Source organism: Eschrichtius robustus, chromosome 9 (genome assembly GCF_028021215.1).
Source record: "Eschrichtius robustus isolate mEscRob2 chromosome 9, mEscRob2.pri, whole genome shotgun sequence".
Lineage (NCBI taxonomy): Eukaryota > Metazoa > Chordata > Mammalia > Artiodactyla > Eschrichtiidae > Eschrichtius > Eschrichtius robustus.
Window position 1 is genome coordinate 123257182 of NC_090832.1, and position 6836 is coordinate 123264017.

General features: G+C 37.9%; 1 pseudogene; it reads left to right on the plus strand.

Moving 5' to 3' along the window:
• Positions 1-291: 291 nt before the first annotated feature.
• LOC137769508 (mitochondrial ribonuclease P catalytic subunit-like) lies at positions 292-2047 on the plus strand (annotated as a pseudogene).
• The last annotated feature ends 4789 nt before the right edge of the window (positions 2048-6836 follow it).

Consider the following 6836-nt stretch of genomic DNA (forward strand, 5'->3'; position numbering starts at 1 on the left):
ATTGGAATATAACAGGCACCAGAGGATTCCTGCTCTGTCCCCTGGTCCTGGAACTTGCGACCAAGGTTGGATGTCCCCATATCCTTGTTTAATGGAGAGAACTCAACCAAGCTTCGTTGCTGCTAGCCCCCAAAGCATTTGATTTGTCTGTGAGAAGCTGAAAATCATCTTTTAGAAAGTTGCGCTTCGATTCTCCGCCCCCTACCTGCAAATCCCTTAATTATGCTGTAGAAATTGGGGCTTTTTGATTGGGGCATGCCTCTCACAATCTGGTGCTGATTTAACTGCATAATGACTTTCTATTTCACTGGTATTCGAAGCTTTCCTAAACTTTGGAAGAGCAGCCCATACCTTGGTCTAGGCCCAGGTCACTCTTCTCTCTCTCTCTTTCTCAAAGACTGTTATGGCATCAGGAACCAAGAGAAGTGGTTTTCTCTTAAAACAGTGTCTCCACAAAATACCAAAGCAATGAATCTGCTGATTGCCAAAGCCAGATATGTCAGGAAAAAAGATGAGGGCGGTAATAAACAAGTTTCTCCTGATTCTGCCCACATGTTTGCAGCTGGAGCGGCTAAGAAGAGATAACAGATGAATCCTCTGAGTAAAGAGGACGTCTTGCCACCTGTGAAGAACATTATTCAACTCCCGACAAACCTTTGAATTCAGAGGAGTGGGATAAACTTAAGGTAGATTTCAAAGAAAAGGCTAACTTTGAAAATTGGATCATTTCACAGATGGTTAAATGCCATATTTCTGTAGATGTGGCCAAATCTGTGCTGGCCTAGGTAGCTGCAAAAAACAATGGTATTGTAGGCTATGATTTGCTGGTCAAGTATTTGTGTCTCTGTGTTTTTCATAAGCAGACATCAGAAATTATTGATGTCTATGAAATCATGAAAGCCAGATAAAAGCATTTAGAATCTGGAGCGTACACTCTTCTCATCCAGGGATTAATCCTTACAGACAGATGGAGGGAGGCCTTTCTGCTGTTAGAGGACATCAAACAAGTCATGATTCCTTAAAAAAAGGACTATAGTGACTGTATCCAGGGATACAGGGAGCCCTATTTCATCAAGATGTAAATGTAGCCTGGAATTTGTATCCAGAGTTGTTAGGTCATGATATTTTTCCTATGTTGGAAACATTAAAAGCCTTCTTTGATTTTGGAAAAGACATGAAAGATGATTGTATTCAAACAAACTACATGACATTCTTTTGTATCTAAGAAATAATCAGCTATATCCTGGGGAGTCATTTGCACACAGTATAAAAGCATGGTTTGAAAGTGTTCCTGGAGAACAATGGAAAGGACAGTTCACCACAGTCCAGCAAACTGGTCAGTGTTTGGGCTGTGGAAAAACTGTAGAGTCTATTCACCTGAGTTCAGAAGAGTATGAATTTCTCAAGGAAAAAATCATGAGGGATGTGATAGATGGAGGTGACCAATACAAAAAGACAACACCTCAGGAACCTGAGATTTCAGAACTTTGTAAAATACTGTCCTCCTTTTGATATTGTCGTTGATGACCTCAATGTTGCCAAAATGTTTCCTAAAGCTCGTGAGTCTCAAGTTCTCTTGGATGTGGTCTCTCAGCTAGCCAAGCAGAATCTTCAAGTGCTGGTCCCGGGCTGGAAGCATATGTTAATGCAGAATTCCTGGTGGAGGAAGGGTGATATGGAAAAGGTGCAAAAGCAAGCCAGCTTTTTTTTTTTTGCTGACAACTTCTCAGAGGATGCCGTTCCTTCTGTATGCCACACTGCACTCAGGGAACCACTGCAAGTTTATCACAAAAGATCTGATGTGGGACCACAAGGCCTGTGTTCCTGATGCCAAGACCCAATGCCTGTTCTTTAAGTGGCAGCAAGGACATCAGCTGGCAATTGTAGGCATCCGGGATCAAAACTAACTCTTCAGCATATTCTCATCTTTGACACCATGGTGCCAACAACTGGAGACTCGTGGCACATACCTTACGATGAGGACCTGGTGGAAAGATATTCCTACGAAGTGCCAACCAAATGGCTTTGCCTTCACCAGAAGACATAAAGACTCTTACCCCCATGCTAAACTTGTGTTTGGGTGTCCTCCTGGTTGGCATCAGAGCTCTTAAGTCAACGCTTGTTTAGAGTATTGCTTCTATCCTGTTTGTCCTGTTTGGTCCAGTTGGTTTGCATATCAATAAATTGATTTTTTAATTAAAAAACAATTTGTGCGGGGACTTCCCTGGTGGCACAGTGGCTAAGAATCCACCTGCCAATGCAGGGGACACAGATGCAAGCCCTGGTCCGGGAAGATCCCACATGCCGCGGAGCAACTAAGCCCATGCACCACAACTACTGAGCCTGCGCTCTAGAGCCCGCAAGCCACAACTACTGAGCCTGTGTGCCACAACTACTGAGCCTGCACTCTAGAGCCCACGTGCCACAACTACTGAAGCTCACATGCCTAGAGCCTGTGCTCCACAACAAGAGGAGCCAGTGCAACGAGAAGCCCGTGCACCGAAACGCAGAGTAGCCCCTGCTCACCACAACTAGAGAAAGCCTGTGTGCAGCAACGAAGACCCAACACAGCCAAAAATAAATAAATAAATTAATTAATTTAAAAAAATATATATCTAAAAAAAAAAATTTTTTTTTGAAGACAATTTAAAAGTTAAAGGAAACAAAGTACCTGTCTAAAGAAGAACTGGAGTGGGCTGCTTAGAAAATTCTCAGCTATTCTGAATTGCTCTCCTTTAAAGTATATCCCATAGAAGAGACAATACTGACCAACTCTATTAGACCTATATGAAAATAGGCCATGATTTTTACCTTTTTTTCCTCTGTTTCTAAGACTATATGGAATATTTGAGGAGAAGATTGCCCTCTGCCAAGAGGAATATGAATGGCATGGTAGAGTGTTATGTAGGTAACACATTCTATATTAAGCTCTTATATCCCTTTAAATATTTAATAAGGTTCAGTAAAGTGTATTCTTTTGGGAATTGAAACATTATGAAGTACCTAGAAGCAATCCTGCTTGTCAGATCAGAGAGCTGAACATTAACTTTTTGAATGCATTTAATTATCTGTGGAAGCATTTAAACACAGTGGACTTAGAAAATGATAACATGGAAACAAAATGTACATATTTTGATTTCTTCTTTTTTTTAATTGAGATAAAATTCACATTACATAAAACTCATCATTTTAACCATTTTAAAGTACACACTCCTGTGGTTTTTAATATATTCACACTATTGTGCAACTACTGCCACTAATCCTCAAACATTTCTATCACACCCCAAAATAAACTCTACTCCCAATGTTTCCCGCCCCCATCCCCTGGCAACCACAGATTTACTTTCTGTCTCTATGGATTTGCCTAATCTGGACATTTCATATCAATTGAATCATACAATATGTACCCTTTTGTGTCTGGCTTCTTTAACTTAATATAATATTTTCAAGATTTATCCAAGTTGTAGCATGTATCACTACTTCATTACTTTTCATGACTGAACAATATTCTGTAGTATGTACATTTCATTTATTCATTGATCAATTGATGACCATTTGAGTTGTTTCCACTTTTTGCTCTTATGGTTAATATTGCTGTGAACATTCATGTACAAGTTTTTGTGTGAACATATGTTTTCAGTTCTCTTGGGTATATACCTAGGAGTAGAATTGCTGGGTCATATGGTAACTCTTATCTTTAACTTTTGGAGGAAATGTCAAATTCCACAGTGGCCAAACCATTTTACATCCTCGCCGGCAATGTGTGTTCCAATTTCTCCATAATCTCCCCAACATTTATTTCTGTTTTATTTTATTTTAGTTAAATTATAGCCATCCTGGAGAATGTCTCATTGTAGTTTCGATTTGCACTTCCCTAATAACTAACTCATGATGTTGAGTATATATTAATTTTGCATCTACACCTTTATGCAAATGAAGCAACAAATGTAACTGAACAGAAAACTCAAGCAGTGTATATAAATTAACATTTGATGCAAACATCATGTCAACATGCTGCAGTTTCTAGTCTGTAACACATGTGTATATCTCCTGTAGACCTCCAATTACATATATGTACAGATACATATGAAAATAGTCTCATTAAAGCGGGCCTTAGTGTCTGGGATTCTCAGCTGACTGTGACACAGACCTGAGTGACTTTCTGAAAAGAGATGGATCTTTCTGGAGTTGTTGGAAGCCATCTCAATACTGAACACAGGAAATGTCCTGGACATAAAAAGTGGACTTGATGACTGCATTCAATAACTTTTTATGCTCTCTTTATAGTTTTTCCCTTTCTCTCTTCCTGACTGGGTGTCGACTGTCACCTGACTTTTCTTTCTGTTCTGACTGTAGCTGTCCACTTTCAAATATGGACCCTGAAGCTCTATTCTAACAATCTGTTGAAAAGTTGTTTAAAATAATAGCAAATAGATGCCGAGTGGTTCCCTTGATAAGATTACATTAGGGCTTTAGAAGATGGATTATGCGATGACTGTTTTGACTGTTTAGTTATTTCTCCCTTTCTGTTACTAGTTTATTTTTGGAGACCTGACCCCTTGTATTTCATTGCAAATATTCCAATGAACTTAGTGTTTAAAAACACCTACTCGTGTGGACCTTTGACACCTCACGCTTTTATGAAGCAGGCTTTTTAGACTATAAACCAGGAGTATTTAACTAGGGAAAATTTCAGACAAGGCTAAGATGGTCTGATGTCCCAGCAAACATTTACTGTGGTGCTACATAGCTGATCTGATGTCTGTCTTGAGTTCCATGAGCCTTATGGTGTTAATTACCACTTTTAGCAGATGTTTGTTGACAGTTAATACACTCAGTTGCTACTTGTTCTTTTCAGAAGTAATTATAGATACTGGTTGCACTCTTAAATTAACAGCACATACAGGAGCTGTTCTCACCTTTTAACCACTTGCACCCCCCAGGCCTCCCTAAAATGGATCTGAGTTGTGATAAATGTTACTTTGGGGCTTAGGGTAATGCATTTTCCTATCCATGCATACTTGTAACTACCACATTAAAATAGGATACAAACACCTTTATTTTTCCTTACTCAGGTGTAAACAAGTCACTTATGTAAGTACTACTGTTTATCTTGGTTGTTTTGTTCTACTGCCTCTTTGCTATGGAGAGTCTCTGATGTCTATAGAGTCAGTTTTGGGAAGGTTCATTTTTTCTCTGAAGAAAAATGGTGCTGATGAATGATTTAAGGAAACTGTATTTAAGTATCATTATTTATAGTAAAGCTACTTTGTTTTATCCTACACCATGGTCAGGCTAATACTGCCTGATATTTTGTTCCTCCCCTCCACCCCCTTATCCAGAAAACTACCAGCTCTTATTGTGATGATGGTGGAAAGAAATGATAATGATGATTTGACTTATTAGTTCTCCATTTAATGAAGTCAGATAAAAATGGTAAGTAGCCCAAATCACGTCTAAACAATTTAGAAAGTGTTATCTCCAAGGGAAATAAAGTCCTTTGGCAATAATTTACAAGTTGTGTGGAGAAGTTGCTATGAATAACAGATTGGCAAATGAAAATTTTTCAAATTTCATATTTTGAAATTTGAAAAATTTTCATATTTTCCAAAGGGTTACACCTCCTCCCAGATTTCTACACATCTGTTTCTTTCTAAAGTTCACCTGATCACATGCACAGATTTCAAAGTATCTATGATTACTAATCTCGTTTGATCTAGAAGCTGCATATTGCCAAACACAAGGATTGGCGGACATCTCAAAGATCAAAGTTCTGAACAAGGAGTGAGTATGACTTGGAGGAGACTTAGGAAATTATAAAGTCATGCAAAAATAATGAACTTGAAGAATGGGTAAGAGGGAAAGGCATTGGATTGAAGAAATATTGTTACCATGCACAGAGAGAAAGAGAGAGAGAATTGCAAGAAGGGTGAGATGCAAAAGCATTATTGTGTGTGGGTAGACTTAGGTGAAAGATAAGGAGAGAAAACAAGTTTCTCTTACCTGAGTTGTCCATCATTGGCCTAAACTGGTTCTTGGTGTTATTAATAGTGAAGGCTGACTTCTTAAGGAATTTCCCCCCCTCCCCCCGATATTTAGACCGAAGTTTGTTTCTTTTTAAATTTATCTTCCATTTGCATGGAAAATTCATATCATCTAGTTATGTTTTCTTTATAAAAGCTTGAAATCTTTGGGAACAACATTTCCTTTAAAGAGTTTAGTTATTAATAAAAAGTAAATAATGAAACAGTTACTGTTTCTTAGACAGTTTGATAGCTTTTTCCAAGTATAAAAATGTAATCTAATATTGTAAAGCCAGTGTAAATACATGTACCAGACATCAGCAGGATCTTTGCTTTTACTGAAATGATACTGTGTGTAACATTGCCCTCTAAATCTATACCACTGATTGTAACTGCTAGAGCTAAGGCTATCTCTAAGGATTCATTAGAGTTTTAGGAAGGCAGTATATTACACTGGTAAAAGTATATACTTTGGCATCAGACAGCCTTCAGTTCAAATTCTGATTCAGTCACTCTCTATCTGTATCTTTGGGCACATAGTTTCCTTAAACCTTCATTGCCTACTTTGTAAAAAAAAAAAAAAAAAAAAATATATATATATATACATATATGATGCTTGTAAAGCATACACAGTTCCCTCTGTATGGTGACTGTTCATAAGTATTTGTATTATGATGACTATTATCATCCTTTGTCTTTCCTCTTCTGCTATTTAAAAATAATTAGTAATTCTCCTCTTTCCCTTTTCTCATCTGCTTCTCTTGACACCTCTTTCTTCTCATTTATATATCATTATTTTTTTAAACATCTTTA